This window comes from Canis lupus, chromosome 3, assembly GCF_011100685.1.
Source record: "Canis lupus familiaris isolate Mischka breed German Shepherd chromosome 3, alternate assembly UU_Cfam_GSD_1.0, whole genome shotgun sequence".
In the NCBI taxonomy this organism is placed as follows: Eukaryota; Metazoa; Chordata; class Mammalia; order Carnivora; family Canidae; genus Canis; species Canis lupus.
In genome coordinates, this window is record NC_049224.1 from 66060922 (window position 1) to 66077881 (window position 16960).

At 39.5% G+C, this 16960-nt stretch overlaps 1 long non-coding RNA gene across 19 annotated transcripts in view; it reads left to right on the plus strand.

Annotated features, from left to right (window-relative positions):
- LOC102156687 overlaps window positions 1-16960 on the plus strand; it is a 214232-nt gene that overhangs the window by 94126 nt on the left and 103146 nt on the right. For 3 of the 19 annotated variants that reach the window (XR_005357203.1, XR_005357199.1, XR_005357222.1), the window contains 2 exons: window positions 7012-7118; window positions 11962-12962. The exons of 10 other annotated variants lie outside the window; for them this stretch is intronic. This is a non-coding gene — a long non-coding RNA (uncharacterized LOC102156687). Of the gene's footprint in view, window positions 1-7011; window positions 7143-11961; window positions 12966-12995; window positions 13135-16960 lie in introns of those variants that run through there. 6 more of the 19 variants (XR_005357204.1, XR_005357223.1, XR_005357202.1 and 3 more) reach the window with 6 other exon arrangements.

A 16960-nucleotide genomic window follows, 5' to 3' on the forward strand; every position in this document is an offset into this window, starting at 1 on the left:
TATTTTTAAGAACCTGTGTTTCCTCTGCCTCTAGCTGGTTATCCTGCTGAGACCCAGGACTATTCTACATCAGCTACTCTGTTCCTGATGGATTTTTTATTTTGGGTCTGCACTTCTGGTCCCACAAAGTTTTCTCTGAGGTCAACCAAAGCCTGAGTGGGATTCATGGGCACTATATGTCATGATTGGGAAAATCAGGTCCTCTGCCCACCTCCCTCCTCATTCTCCATCCCTTCCTGCTCCCCCTTCCCCTTTGCTTTCCCCACCAGGTATCAGGACTAGACTATGGTTCTGCATCTCTATTTCCTGATTCCCCTCCAACAGGACTCAATGAATGTACATTAAATAGAAAACTAAGTTGCCCAGTCAGAGGTGTTCTAATGGATAGGTGCTTTGCTGCCAGACCTTTCATAGGCACTGCAGAGGTAAATGAGAATGAGTAATGAAAACTAGTGTATGTACTCCAAGTCCACAGGAGATGAAAGTAGGAAGTCTTTTCCATGCATGGCAGATTCTCCAGTATGACTCCTGAGGTTAAAAAGGAGACAGAGCAGAGACCTGTGTCAGTACGTATTTCAAGAAAAGGCATCAGTTTTGATGCCAGGCCCATGTGGGTTCCAATCTCAGATCCACTTCTTGCTAGCTGTATGACCTTGGTCAAGAAATCACTCAACCTCTTAGTCTGTTTCCTCACCTCTAAGAGAGGAATAATGGTAATTTCTTCCTCAGATATTGCTATAAAACTCAAATGATGAAATCACAACAGGAGTGCACTGTGACCTGAAAAACATTCTGCAAATGAGAATTATGATACAGGACTGAGATAACTTGCAGAAAACAAACAATTGAGAAAATCTTAACCTTTGAAAAATCCATGGCATTTGCATTTTATCCCACAGCAATTGTCACATCATCTTTTCTCTTCCATTGCAAATCTTTTAAAAATTATTATCATAACATGTTCTTCTGATTTCCAAGCATGGAAAAGCTTACTTTGAAACCATGAACTATCTTATTAGTTTTTAGATTAAGAGGCAGGAGAATATTGGTGTGTGATGGGAAACACTCCCCACATCTGCAGACATAATTTGCACTTCCATTTATGGCTTCAGCTGTGGTTATTCAAATCTGAGTCTATGTTAGAAGAGTCATTGAGGTGCCAAAAAAAAAAAAAAAGAAGGAAAAAAAGTAAAAGAAAACATTTTAAGCATCTCCCATTTAACCAATTGTAACAGCACATGATAGAATATTTGTCCTTGGAAGGAGGACCCTTGTGGGTAATTAGTTAAAATAAGAGAAAATAGTAATGCAATTTGTAGAAAGAATCTAGTGTGGCAAACCCTTACTTGCTTTTGGAGACAAAATTAGATTGCTTTTGCCCAATGTGTGATTGTGTCAACAAATTGAATTTGAGTAAACCCCATGCTATTTTCTATGGACCAGTAACAGATGGGGCAAATGCATATTTTTCTTTGTTTTGCTTCAGTTTTATTTAAAAAAAAAAGAAAAGAAAAAAACTTTTTTTTTTTTTTCTGATCAGAGTCTGTAGTTGGATCCGATTTTACAGAGCTTTTCATCACATATTTTCATTGTTTACTTATTGACAACTTTTTTGTATATTTTTGACCCAAATGCCAAAAAAATCATTTTATCCAAACTGCTCATTTACTTCACTCTCAACCATGTTTTGAAGAAAATAGAATAATTCAACTTCAGGTAGAGAAAGTGAAGATTCATATTGCTCATCTGTGGAGAAAACACAGGAATGTTCATAGTAACACCCTTCTACCCTGATGACTGTATTAGGTTAATGAAGGAAAGAAGTCTATTCTGTTTTTTCCTAATATGTGCTTAACTCATGTGTTGTTTGATGAATTCATGTGGTTTAATATGAGCTTAATTTGGAGGCAGGAGGATGAAGTCACATGGGAAAAAGCAGAACATGACTGAAATTTTTGGACCAGCTGGGAACAGGAATGGTGATTCCTCTGGCCTTGGGTATAAAGCCATTTCAGAGTTAGTCAAAGTAACCTTGACTAACCTTGTCTAATGAGAAAGGTTGGGGAAAGTTGGAGCTTTCAAATGTATGGGTAGAGAACAAGAATGAAAATATCCTCTTCGGTTCTAAAAGAAGGTAGTCTTGTGTCTCAATTTTAATGACTAGAAAACACAGATCAGGAAGGTCAAGCACATTGTGCAAGTCAGAGAGGTAATCAGCATCAGCATTTAACACTTGGGCTTCCTGGCTCTAGAGGCCCAGCTCTCATCTGATAGACTCCTAGTGGTTTAAGCCTGCTTTGCCTCACTGTGGAAAGAATAAGATTCTGCTCAACTCTCTTTTATGTAAATACTTTTTTATATACATACATAGCTTGTGTTATATGAACATTTTATTTTCCAAAGTCTGGTATCTTCCACTTGGGCCTCTTTCTACTGGCTATCAAAGCCATTCCAAATATACAAAATTAACTTTTCTTTGCAGATCTCCCATTTGCATTTTGCTTATTCAGCTACTCTTCTGCAAGATCCCAGTATTATTAAAGAATGTTCTGTTCTTCTCTATATGACTGCAAGTGTCAACATTTTTAGAAAGCAAGATTACTGTATTTATCTCATATTAAGCTATCATTTCTTAGTATTCCAACACCAAATCCATCCTCTGTACTCTGCCTTTTAATTCTAGGGCTGGAAACCTACAAAACTGTATTTCTGCTTTGTTACTTAGCATTTATTGCACTAATTCCTAACACTTTTTTTTTTTTCTGATGAAATACCTAGTGTGGCTTCTGCTTTTCTGATTTGACCCTGCCTGATACTTCTGAGACTCATTTCTCCCACTGTCCTTTTCAGAGCCTGTAATAAATTACAGAATCTTCAATTTTGGAAAGATTTTAGAGGGTGTCAAGTTCAAATTCTGACACAGTAGAGAGGTGATCTCTAAGGACTAGATGGACAACTCCCAGTAGAGAAAGTTCTCAGAGCACTATGTTTTGGAAAAGTGTGAGTTTTTATGGGATTTTATGGGAGAAATTTTTATTTACTCAGTGGTATCTGCTGATGGTGTTGTCAGGCAGAAACTGTACATCTCAATCTGGAGCACAGATTCCTTATATAAACTTAGAAGAATGAATTCTTTCTCTCATTTTGATTCTTGTAGTTAGATCACTTATACATGTAATAACATCTTTAAGATTTAGTTTACCGACCAATGAGATGAGGCCAGGCACATGTTCCCTCATTTCTGCCACAATTTAGAGGGATTTCCAGGAAATAGATCCACCCATTTAATTAATTAATTCACATGTCTATTGTTTTATCCATCCATCCACCCATTCATCCATTCTTTGATTTTATTTACTTCATTTATTAATTTTTCAGAGATTCTAATATTTTATGAACACTCTGCTAGACTGGGAAATAAAACATCAGAAAAAATGGGCTTCCATTTTTTTCCTTTTTTTTTTCAGAAGTAGGGAATATTTGGTTGAATTAAGTCTGGAATCTAAAAGGAAGAAATCTGATAAAGTTGAGTAGATAGAAGGTCTTTCAGAGAGAGAATAGCTAATGGAAAAATGTGAAGTTTCTGCTAGATGAAAGGATATAGAAGGGTCAGGAACAAGAAATGGTTTGTTTTGAGCTGGGAAGTGCTGAGAAATGAGAAGGGGAGGGTGAAGCAGACAGATGGTTATAGGCCCTTTTGAAGGAAAGGGAGAAATACATCAATATATTTGTATGTGAGTATGTGTGTGTTATTTTTAAAGCCTATTACAGACCCCATGATGACAATGGATATTATTAATATTCAACAATAGCTGCTATCTAGCAAAGATATTAAGAAGTATTACCCACATTAAATATTAAATATAAATCTGGGCAAAATTGCTACTTTGCTGGTCAAGAGCCCATAACCCCTACTCATCCCAATAAACACCTATACTTACAGTTGTAGACTTTATCCAATGAGTAACTGGAAGTCCTTGGATGGTAAGTAACAGAGACATGATCAGATTTGTTATCTGGTTGCATTTTAGACAATTAGCCAAAGGGAACACTGTGAAAGCAGGTGGAACAGGGAGGAGCTATTGTGGTAATGACCTAGTCTGGGGTCTCCTCACTGAAGAGGAAAGAAATGAAACTAGATGTGTTCTTCTGAGGAGATCTTGGGCTGGAGACATAGATGTATATATCCATGTATATAGATGTGTACCTCCATACATAAGTGCATGCATTGCAGGATGGTCAGTAAAGTAAAACATAAAATGTCTATTAATTTCAACATATTCATATGTGCTCATGTATTACATGGTAGGACAGAGTAATAAAAGGACACAGTGAAAATAGTATTTCAAGATGTTCGAAGAGGTAGAAAGAATGGTACTTCGAAGAGCATAAGGAGCAATGGACAGTTTTATTTTAATTGGGCAAATTTGAGAATGTTCACTTCTTGATGAGGAGCTATAAGCAGAAGAGGAGATTGGAAAGTATGTTAGACGAACTAGGGGTGGTGGAAGGGGAGGAGGGCGGGGGGAGGGGGGGACTGGGTAGAGGAGAATGAGGGGGGCACTTGACGGGATGAGCACTGGGTGTTATTCTGTATGTTGGCAAATTGAACACCAATAAAAAATAAATTTATTATTTTTTAAAAAAGGAAAGTATGTTAGAGAAGGGGAGAGATAATTGATGAGTTCAGTCTCTAAGGAAGTTGAATTAATGAGGTTGAACTTCAGATGGCAGAAGAGTCACCAGTTCCATTGTTATAGAAGGGGAGAAGAATGTGCAGATGAACAGGGTAAGTTTCTAGGTTTTTGGCTTGTTATTTTGTTTTTGTTGCTTATATTGTCTTCATGAGATAGGAGGTGAGGTAATCTGCTTGGAAAAGGGAAGAAGCTGGAGGGCGAGTCAGCTGAAAATGATGGGCCAAAAGTAAGTTAGATAGACCTTCATTAAACGTTCATGTGTACACAAAAGAGAAAAGGTAAAGACTCAAAAGGAAGTCTCAGTAAACACATTCTTATGAGCCCAGGGACTTCTTATGAAGGCCTCCCTTTTTTCTTTGTTCTCTGCCTTCCTTCCTTTCCATTAAGCAATTAGTAGTATTAAAACTCTCATCACTTAAGAAAAAGTTAAATACATTTTTAGAATTTTAAATAGACCCTATTTATATATTTTTTTATATCATATATATTCCCCTCTGGTGAACACAATATTAACTGATGTATTATGTCAGAGAATTGGGAAATCAGTTCTATGCCTTTTTATTACTATTGGTAAATATTCAGAGAAAGCTAAATTTGCCCTATTGATAGAACTGGAAAGATATTAAAGTGACTATTTTTTCCCTATTGCTATGACTTTCCCTTTGTTTTGCATAAAAAATGAATAGGCCAGGAAATAAATATGTATACACACACATCCACACATCTGAGAAGGGCTGATCTTACATATTTTATTGATATATCCATTTATCCATTAATCCATCATTTAATAAACTTCTCTTTGTAAGAAAGACTTTCCCAGACACTAAGAAGGCAATATATATCAGCCACAGTCCCTGTTTCAAGAGCTATCAGCCTCATTGAGAAAAATAGACTAAGTGGAGAAGCATTAAAACCAATTAATAATACAACGTGCTCTGTGCTGCATATACAGCAATCCCACATAAAGTGTTCTTTAGGCTAAGAGTTTGCAGTGCCCACTGGGCACATTGCAGAATGCTTCATGGGGTCTGGGGTGATGAATAAATAAGCATTCCCTGGCTCTAGCTCTGCTTCATTCCCTTATAACAGAGCAAGCACATGAGAGGCTGTGTTCACACATATGATGTTCCTGACAGGGACCCAGTATCACAGTAGGCAGCAGCAGCCATCCAGATTGGAAGCTAGAAGATTGACAGATGGGAATTTCAAGATGTTTAGGAGTGGTCTGAAAGGATAATAACAGTTACGATTTACTGAGAACTAACCCTATGACAAACAGCGTGATGAGATATTTTAGGGGCATTATAATTTTTTTCACAACAATAATCTTAAGAGAGAAACTTATCATTAGCACTGTTCAGATGAAGAAACTGATCCATGTATTAATTTATCATACATTTTCCAAGGTTGAAAGGGTAACAACGAGTTGTGCCTGTGTTAAAACCTAGGGATCTGACCAAAGCACCTGTTGGCTTCTCCATGAGGCTGCACATGCCTTCATGCTTGTTTTTTTTTTTTTTTGTATGAGTTATGAATGACAACTTGGTCAAAAACAAACTGAGCATCACTACAGTTTGGTCAACATGAAGATTTGGTTGAAATTAAAATTCCAGTCTCCTATTTTCCAGTGAAATATTGGTAATTTTCATGTTCTATGGAATATGTTAAAATACCAATGCTTTTTAAATAAATTTGTCTTTTTTTCAGAATTTTCAGTATTTTTCTACTCTATTTCTTTTTACCTGGGTGACTCAGTGGTTGAGCATCTGCCTTCGGCTCAGGGCGTGATCCCAGGATCTGGAATCGAGTCCCATATCAGGCACCTTGCATGGAGCCTGCTTCTGCTCCCTCTGCCTGTGTCTCTGCCTCTTTCTGTATCTCTCATGAATAAATAAATAAATCTTAAAAAAAAGAAAAATCAAAAAGATCATTCATAATCTCCCCCACTTCGACATCCACTGTTAAACCATATATACCTAAGATCTTCCCAGGTAACTCTATGTATTATTTTACTATAATAATGAGATTTAATAGCGATACTCTCTTGTTATATTCTGTAACTTATGTCAGCTCTCAAAATAATTTCTTGACATTCAAGTTTTTATTACTGCTCACAACAAAAACTGCATAGAACAGAAATAACTGGCAAAACATGAAGAAATGGACTAGCAGAAAAATAAAACTCACCTGGAGCATACTGAGAAAGGCACGTTTTTAATGACCAATAACTTTATAGTGCTCAAATATTACCAATTATGTATTAGAAAAGTCAATTACTAGGGACATTTTCAAAATAACCTTCCTTTCCATTAAGTGACTGCAGCAGAGGAGTGGCATGGACCATCTGCAGCCACCTACCACTTGCTTCCAGGGAAGATGAAGGCCTTGGCCACGGTCCACTTCAGCTTCCCAACAATCCTGGTACAAACAAAGATGCTTTTGGGGGTGGGTATTTGTATCCTAGGGGCCATCCTTCACTCCTTTGCCCTATATCCAACCTATTATCAAATCCTTTCTGCTCTATTTTCAACCTGTCTATGGCCTGATTACTTCTCAACTTATGTACACTTATCACTCTAGCACAAGTCATTGTCATCTCTCTTAATCAGTCTTGCATCCACCTTGCTCCCTTATAGTCTATTTCTCAGACATGGGCCAAAGGGATCCTATTAAATTCTAGGTCAGATATCTTACACCTCTGTTGCAATGGTCTTCCATCTCTTTGAGAGTAAACAATGAAGTACTCACATGCCATGCAGTGCCCCACAATTTCTGCTCTTGATCCTGTGTCCTCTCTGACCTTGTCTCCTAATACCGTGCTCCCCATTTCCTTAACTCCACTGGGCTCCTGAATCTGCCTCAAGCACACAAGACATTCTCCTGCCTCAGAGCTTTTGTGTTTGCTTTAACACATTCCTGGAGGGCTCCCTTATACAGCCACATGGCTTTGCCCCTCACATCCTTTAAGTCTTTGCTTAAATGTCACCTCTACACTGAAGGCTTCTCCCAATGATACTGTTCACTTGCAGCCTTTCCCTGTCTCATTTTTTTTTCTTGTCGCACTTACTAGTTAGCATCTTTCACATTGTATTGATTGATTGATTTCAATTGATTGATTAATGGATTGGTTGATTTGACCAGTCTCCCCAAAGCAAAATGTAAGCTTTACAAGGACAAGAATTTCTGTTGTTTAGTTCACTATTATAGTCCTAGTCACATAGAGTAGGTGTCAACACTATTTGTTGAACAAGCAGCCTCCCTTCTTTACTTCCAACTGTAGAAGGCCTCTTCTTACAACCAATCTTATTATCTTTTGAGGTCCAAGGGAGTAGTGATGGAGAAAACTGGTTCAAGTTACCATGGTCCAGTGGAAGGAGGGTGGGAATAAACCCCATGTGAATCTACTCTCCCTGGGGAGATTAATATTTTTGTTACCAAGATCTAAACCTTGTCTCAGCAGCATTGACCTATGTCTTGCTATGTCCTTCAACAAAAGAGGGAAAGGATTGTTACATATTCTCAATGGAATATTAGGCTCCTATTAAAATGTTTACAAGAAAGAAGTAATCCATAGAAATAGGTTATGGGGATCCCTGGTTGGCTCAGAGGTTTGGTGTCTGCCTTCAGACCACGGTGTGATCCTGGAGTCCCAGGATCAAGTCCCACATCAGGCTCCATGCAGGGAGCCTCTCTCTCTCTCTCTCTCTCTCTCTCTATCTGTGTGTGTCTCTCATGAATAAATAAATAAAATCTTAAAAAAAAGGGATCCCTGGGTGGCGCAGCGGTTTAGCGCCTGCCTTTGGCCCAGGGCGCGATCCTGGAGACCCAGGATCGAATCCCACGTCGGGCTCCCGGTGCATGGAGCCTGCTTCTCCCTCTGCCTGTGTCTCTGCCTCTCTCTCTCTCTCTCTCTCTCTCTGACTATCATAAATAAATAAAAAATTTTAAAAAAATCTTAAAAAAAGAAATAGGTTATGAAATTAAAAATATAAATAAACAATAGTTAAGAACTTTTGCTCTTAGGGTTTGAATCCCTTTAGCTGTTTGAACTTCAGCATGTTTCTTAACTTCTTTCAGGCCTGCAAATGCGGATTATAATAATGTTTTCCCAGTAGAAAGGGCTGAGTGATAAAATGACTGGAAAGTGTGTAATACACAGTGCTCAATATTCAACAATTACAAACTATTGTCATCACCATTATAATTGTGTAAATGAAAAAGAGCAAGGCACCAAATTGTATGTATATATCATGAAGTGACAACACAGAGTCTTCATTAGTACAAGGATTTGCACTCTGTTTGGAGCTGGGCAATTCAGCCATTCACAGCTTCACACTCTACCTCAACCAGCCAGTTTCACATTTTAGTGTCTGCCACTTGTACACATCAACGAATTCCAGTATATTTGTTTTCTTTTAATTGTGCGTGACAGACACTTGATAAAAAAGAAGATTTATTGGTTCAGAAAAACTAGGAAATCTATTGGGCTGAACTAGTTATAAGAAAATTTAGGCTGAGGCATTCAAATGGAATGATACTTTCAGGATTCTCTTTCCCTCTCCCTGTCTCTTGCCTTCTCTCTCCTAGCTGTTTATTTCAGCTTCATTTTATTTTTTAGGCAGACTTTCCCTCACATGAAGGCAAGAGTCCATGGTCAATCTGTTGCAGGGACTTCATGTTTCAGAGTAAGAGCAACCTTCCTGACAACTCTAGCAAATGTCTCAGAGAGGTCTTGTCTGGGCTTGGTTCACATGGGCATGCATGTACAAATCACTCTGGCCTGGGCAAAGATCACTTGGAGACTGATAGAACAGTGTGAGGCCTGTTGTACAACAGTGATATTTTATTATATAAAGGAAGAGGGGTTTGTTTCTCCAAAGAATTTTTGAGTAGACATAGAGAAGAAAATTGGAAGGAAATTCTTCATAATATTAATGGTGATTAACGTGGAATTCATGAAGGATGATTTATTTTTATTTTTACCTTAAAAAATGTTTCAAGTGATCTTTAATCATGATTCATTATTTTTATAGTTAAAAAGAAAAAAAAATGGTCCTTGAGAGCTCAGTGGGTTAGTGAGCTCATCAGATAGTGTGCAAATAGGTACATATGATCCAAGGATTCTTCCTGACCCAGCCTTAGACCCAACTGCACACAGACTCCAGACTTTTCAGCAATCTATCTCACACCTGGAGCAAAGCCTATCATGTATATGCAATATGTCATTCTATATCTGATGCTTCAGTTTACAGGGAAATTACCTAGTCATGTTCAAGAAGTTTGAAAGGTACTGTAGAAAGTATCCTAGACCAGCAGCCAGGAGACCTGCATGTCTGTTCCAGCCTTGTCCCCTATAGCTGTGTCAAGTGTCAGACATTTATGGGCCACAGGTCCCTCATCTATAATTAGAAAGTTTATTTTCAGCTTTTACAATCTGTGATTATTTCCGTTTACTGATGGAGTAACTAATTACTTCATTATAGAATTTCTCAAGACTAGTTACCTCCTGTTTGGTTCAATTAGCAAAACACCAATGTGTTTGTCATTCATTTTGATGGTTGGGCTGCCAGGAGAAAAGCCCAATGGGGGAATATTTCAGGATCTTAAGCAGATTTTTTTTTTTTTTTTTTTTTAATTTTTATTTATTTATGATAGTTACAGAGAGAGAGAGAGAGAGAGGCAGAGACACAGGCAGAGGGAGAAGCAGGCTCCATGCACTGGGAGCCCGATGTGGGATTCGATCCCGGGTCTCCAGGATCGCGCCCTGGGCCAAAGGCAGGCGCTAAACCGCTGCGCCACCCAGGGATCCCTTAAGCAGATTTTGTATTTGCTATTCCAAGGTAGTATACATAGGAACAGAGCTTGTTATGCATTTTCCTAACTTCTTGTTCAGAAAATGCTTACTCTCCATTATTTTCTTCCATTCAGTAGATGTCCCAGGACTCTTTCACATTTCCCCTTTAGTTTAGAGCCAGAGAAGAGAAACCAGCAGTGGTAGACACTAGTTAGAACTGAGCCTTTGCTTTTTTTCCTGAACATAAAATATCAGACACAGGGTGAACCTCAAAGATAATTCAAAACAACTTTCTTGGATTTAAAGGGAACACTTCCTGAGTATCTTAATACATATTCTACAGAAAGAACATATGTTTCAGAGTCCAATGGAGTATGGTCTGCATTTTTCCTCTTTCACTTACAAATGTGTGATCTTTGGAGAATTTCTTAATTTTTCTGAGTCATATTTTTATTATTTTTTAACCTTTGAAATGACAATAATACCCACTTTTTAGCCTGTGTAGATGTAGGTAGAATAATGACTCCCTCTCCCTTCTATCCTCAAAATATATCCACATCGTAATTCCCAGAATTTGTGAACATATTACCTTCCAAGATCAAAGAGATTTGCAAATGGAATTAAGGTAGTGATTTCGAGATAGGAGATTATCCTAGATTATCCACGTGGACTCAATGTATTCACAAGGACCTTTGTAAGTGGAAAAGGGAGCCCCTGCAGTTAGAGAAAGGGATATGACAAAGAGATGGACAGTTGTAAGGATGCTTCTGGGTGTGTGTGTGTGTGTGTGTGTGTGTGTAGAGGCTAGAGATAAGAAAGGAGGGTGGCCTCCAAAAGCCAGAAAGGCAAGGAATGGATTCTGTCCTAGAGCCTGCAGAAGGAACTGCCCTGCTGACCCATTTTAGACTTCTGACCTCCAGAACCACAAGACAATACATTTGTGTTGCTTTCATTCACCACCTTTGTGATAATTTGGTACAGCAGCAATGAGAAAAAAAAAAAAAAAGACAGTGGAGATTGCCCACTATGTGTACAAATGGCCTGGGGCAACAGTATATGAAATGCATGTTTTGCTATAGTTATGGTTATTATTCTCTTACTCATTATCCCTTCCTTATCCTTTTCCTCTTTCCTTCCACTCCTTCATCCTTCCTTCCCATTCTTTTCACCCTCATTTTCCTTCTCCCCTCTCCCTGTTTCACTAAAAATAACCAGAACAGAGGAAAAGACCTAGCACTCAGTAAGGACCTCCTATGTGTCAGGCACCATCCTTGGTGATTTCACATGCAGAGATTAATTCAATCTTTGAAACAACCTTTTGAATGAGGGTTTAGTGTTTCCCTTTTACAAATGAAGAAACCATCTGCTGAAGTCAAGTGAGTTGTTTCCAGATGCACAGTTAGTGATAGTCCTAAGGCTGATTATCTCATGCCTCTCTCATTAACAGCTTCATTTCCATTTCTATTCCAGACGAAGAACTGTTGACCTACATCTTGTGTGTCCTGGATGGCCAGAGCTGGACTGGGCACAGAACTCCATAACCATGGCAACAGCATTACCTGCCTGGGTCATGGTGTGGTACCATGTTGGGCCAGAATGGCAGATGTCAGAGAGAGGCACCATGCCCCAGGAAGGTGCTACCATTTGTCTGAAGAAATCCCTCTTCTCAGGACAGCAAATAGCTTATTTTGCCACTTCACATGAGCCCTCCCTTTCCCAGTTCATTAAAAAATAAGAATGACCACAATTTGTCAAACACCTACTAGGTGTCAGACATTGTGCAAGCTTTTTTTTCTGATTCATATTACAAGTCTTTGAGGTGGGTATTTTCCCCCCATTTATAGTGAGGAAAGAAGCTCAGAGAGAATTACCCTACCCACTAACACAGGAAGCAGCAGGCTGGAATGAAGCCAGGTATGCTCAGAAACCAAAGCCAGGCTCTCCCTCACTGGCCAGACTGTTCCCCAACCCCAGAGAAGACAGTCACACTTGGTCCTCAAAGCCTTGAGTCTAATTTGGCACCATGTTCATTTAATAATTGCCTTTTTCCTCTTGCCCCTTTTCCGTCTCTCTCTCTCCTGGGGTTGCCAGATCATTTGACAGTTTTTACATCAGCACCAGAGGCTGTGATGAGGAGCATAGTGTACCTTGGTGGAATGAAGAAGCTGCAGAGCCAAGGAGTAAAGTTTGAGCAAGTTAGTGCAGGGGTCCAGCCTGTGGGCATAGCTTTCCACCTCTGCCTCTGCTATAGCCCCATCTGGAGCATGGATTCCTGGGGTTGAACTATCAGCAGCACACCAATGGCTATCTCGGTTCAAAGCCCCAGCAAAAGCAGTGTGTCGGAAATGGCAAGAGGTTGGCTACAGAACTAGGCAGATCTGGACTTTAGGTTTGGCTCTGTGGCTCAAGAGCAGTGTGGCTTGGGGCAAGTTGCCTCAGGTACCTGAGCCTCAGCTTCCTCTTTTGTGAAAAATGGGTGATAATATAAGTTTGATCATTTATAGGGTTACAAGGACCCCACAGATGGAAGGAGCCATGGAGGCCAACTTACTCCACCTAGCATTTAGATCCAAAGGAAATGAGACTCAGAAACAAGGAATCATTGGCCTGAGATCACCTCGCCACCAGAAGGGGTTCCTTTGGGTCAGTATCTAGAATTCTTTCCTCTAAAATATTTTGCTTCTATGGGATCAAATGTGATAAGTAGTACACGGCTGTGCTAAGATCAATGTCAGCATGTGAGGCATTGGGAGGAGTTTCTGAACTGCTTCTCTTTTCCTGCCTTCCTGGAAAGTTTTCTGTCACTGGTTAGACAATGACACTGGCAGCCCCAGGTTACTATCAGAGATTTTGTTCCCCTCTGAGTCTGATTTCTTTCTTTCTTTCTTCTTCTTTTTTCTTTCTTTCTTTCATGTATTTTTTATTGGAATTCGATTTGCCAGCATATAGCAGAACACCCACTGTTCATCCCGTCAAGTGCCCGCCTCAGTGCCCATCTCCCAGTCACCGCATCCCCCTGGCTACCTCCCCTTCCGCTACCCCTTGTTCATTTCCCGGAGTTAGGAGTCTCTCATGTGCTGTCACCCTCACTGATATTTCTCATTTTCTCTCCTTTTCCCTTTAATCCCTTTAACTATTTTTTATATTCCCCAAATGAATGAGACCATATAATGCTTGTCCTTCTCCGATTGACTTACTTCACTCAGCATAAATACCCTCCAGTTCCATCCACGTTGAAGCAAATGGTGGGTATTTGTCATTTCTAATGGCCAATATTCCATTTTATACATAGACCACATCTTCTTTATCCATTCATCTTTCGATGGACATCGAGGCTCCTTCCACAGTTTGGCTTTTGTGGACATTGCTGCTATAAACATTGGGGTGCAGGTGTCCTGGCGTTTCACTGCATCTATATCTTTGGAGTAAATCCCCAGCAGTGCAAATTGCTGGGTCATAGGGTAGTTCTATTTTTACCTCTTTGAGGAACTTCCACACAGTTTTCCAGAGTGGCTGCACCAGTTCACATTCCCACCAACAGTGCAGGAGGGTTCCCCTTTCTCCACATCCTCTCCAACATTTGTTGTTTCCTGTCTTGTTAATTTTCCCCATTCTCACTGGTCTGAGGTGGTATCTCATTGTGGTTTTGATTTGTATTTCCCTGATAGCAAGTGATGCGGAGCATTTTCTCATGTGCTTGTTGGCCATGTTTGTCTTCTTTGGTGAAGTTTCTGTTCATGTCTTTTGCCCATTTCATAATTGGATTGTTTGTTTCTTGGGTGTTGAGTTTAATAAGTTCTTTATAGATCTTGGATACTAGCCCTTTATCTGATAGGACATTTGCAAACATCTTCTCCCATTCTGTAGGTTGTCTTTTTGTTTTGTTGACTGTTCCTTTTGCTGTGCAGAAGCTTTTTATCTTGAGTAAGTCCCAATAATTCATTTTTGCTTTTGTTTCCTTTGCCTTTATGGATGTATCTTGCAAGAAGTTGCTGTGGCCAAGTTCAAAAAGGGTGGTGCCTGTGTTCTCCTCTAGGATTTTGGTGTATTCTTGTCTCACATTTAGATCTTTCATCCATTTTGAGTTTATCTTTGTGTGTGATGTAAGAGAGTGGTCCAGTTTCATTCTTCTGCATGTGGCTGTCCAATTTTCCCAGCACCATTTATTGAAGAGACTGTCCTTTTTCCAGTGGATAGTCTTTCCTGCTTTGTGGAATATTAGTTGACCATAGAGTTGAGGGTCCACTTATGGATTCTCTATTCTGTTTCATTGATCTATGTGGCTGTTTTTATGCCAGTACCACCCTGTCTTGGTGACCACAGCTTTGTAGTACAACTTGAAATCTAGCATTGTGATGACCCCAGCTCTGGTTTTCTTTTTCAATATTCCCATGGCTATTTGGGGTCTTTTCTGATTCCACACAAGTCTTAAGATTATTTGTTCCAGCTCTCTGAAGAAAGTCCATGGTATTTTGATAGGGATTGCATTGAATATGTAAATTGCCCTGGGTAGCATTGACATTTTCACAATATTAATTCTTCCAATCCATGAGCATGGACTATTTTTCCATCTCTTTGTGTTTTCCTCAATTTCTTTCAGAAGTGTTCTGTAGAAAACAAAAACAAAAACAAAAATAAAAATAAAAAAGAAGTGTTCTGTAGTTTTTAGGGTATAGATCCTTTACATCTTTGGTTAGGTTTATTCCTAGGTATCTCATACTCTTGGGTGCAATTGTAAATGGGATTGACTCCTTAATTTCTCTTTCTTCAGTCTCATTATTAGTGTATAGAAATGCCACTGATTTCTGGGCATTAATTTTGTATCCTGCCACACTGCCGAATTGCTGTATGAGTTCTAGCAATCTTGGGGTGGAGTCTTTTGGGTTTTCTATGTACAGTATCATGTCACCTGCAAAGAGGGAGAGTTTGACTTCTTTTTTGCCAATTTGAATGCCTTTTATTTCTTTTTGTTGCCTGATTGCTGAGGCTGACTTCTAGTACTATGTTGAATAGCAGTGGTTAGAGTGGACATCCCTGTTATGCTCCTGATCTTAGGGGAGAATCTCTACTTTCAAGCACATAAAATGACATAAAGGCATTTCATACCAGATGTGAATGAAACATACTAGATTAATTGATAAGCTCATGAAATAAGGTTAAAAATGAAACAATTAGAAAATGTAGAAATTCCCTAGACTATGTTTAATGAGCTTAGTTGGGGCTGAAACAGGCAAAAATATAAGGTACCTCCCACAGGAAATGGAGTCAGTTGTGAAATCCTCCCCACACCTCATTTTCAGCATCAGAATAAGAGGTTTCCCTTTCCCTGGGTAATTTAACTCCTTTCTTTAGCTTTTACTTTAAAATCCTTCTCATTTCCTCCAGGTTGTTCCTCCATAGTTATTCCCTGTCTTTCCAGTTCCTCATTAGGGAGTGTTTAAACAGACAACCAGTCTATTCATTTCTACCATGTGGCAGACATGCTCGAGGCATTGGTGACACAACATCAAATTAGTCCTTGTAGTCAAGGAGTCTGTATTCAAGAGGGGAGAGACAGACAACTCTAAGCAAGCCTATGATATGGAATATAACATCATCAAGTAGTGCAAGGTGCTGGGAATAAAATCAAAGCAAGGTGAAGAGCAGTGGCACGAGGCTGGTGGTAGCAGTGATGAAAGTATTGGTGGCAATGATGGGGATGGTGATGAGCATGATGGGGGGTGGTAGTCTTATTGAGGGTAATGTTAGGAGTAGTAGAGGCAAGGGAGGTGGCATTTATCATGATGATGAGGAGAGGTGGGTGAGGTAGCAATGGCAAGTGCAGTAGTCGAAGATTCTATATTAGGTAGTTAGTGAAGGATTCCATGAGAGAATATTTGTGTAGAGACTGGAATCATAAGGACGTAGATCTGAAAAAATCTAAGAGGAGAGCATCCCAAGAAATGGGAAAACAATAAGGCAGATGAAGGAACATGAGTCTTCCTTGTTCACCTCACTACCTTCATTTTGGATACTCTGGGTTGTGACTTGCACTGTTCTTGTGGCTTTTTGGGTGACTGAACCAGAATTATCCTCTGTAGGAATCTGCCTTCCTAAGCAGAGGGATGAACACTTCTTAGTAAGAAACGTCCACACAAAGCCCCCTCTCTCATGGTCTCCTGCTGTGAATCTTGACCTGAGATAATGGGTAAAAATACGTCTTTGAAGGAGTTTGTTGTTTTTTTTAATAAATTTATTTTTTATTGGTGTTCAATTTACCAACATACAGAATAACACCCAGTGCTCATCCTGTCAAGTGCCCCCCTCAGTGCCCGTCACCCATTCACCCCCACCCCCCGCCCTCCTCCCCTTCCACCACCCCTAGTTCGTTTCCCAGAGTTAGGAGTCTTTATGCTCTATCTCCCTTTCTGATATTTCCCACACATTTCTTCTCCCTTCCCTTATATTCCCTTTCACTATTATTTATACT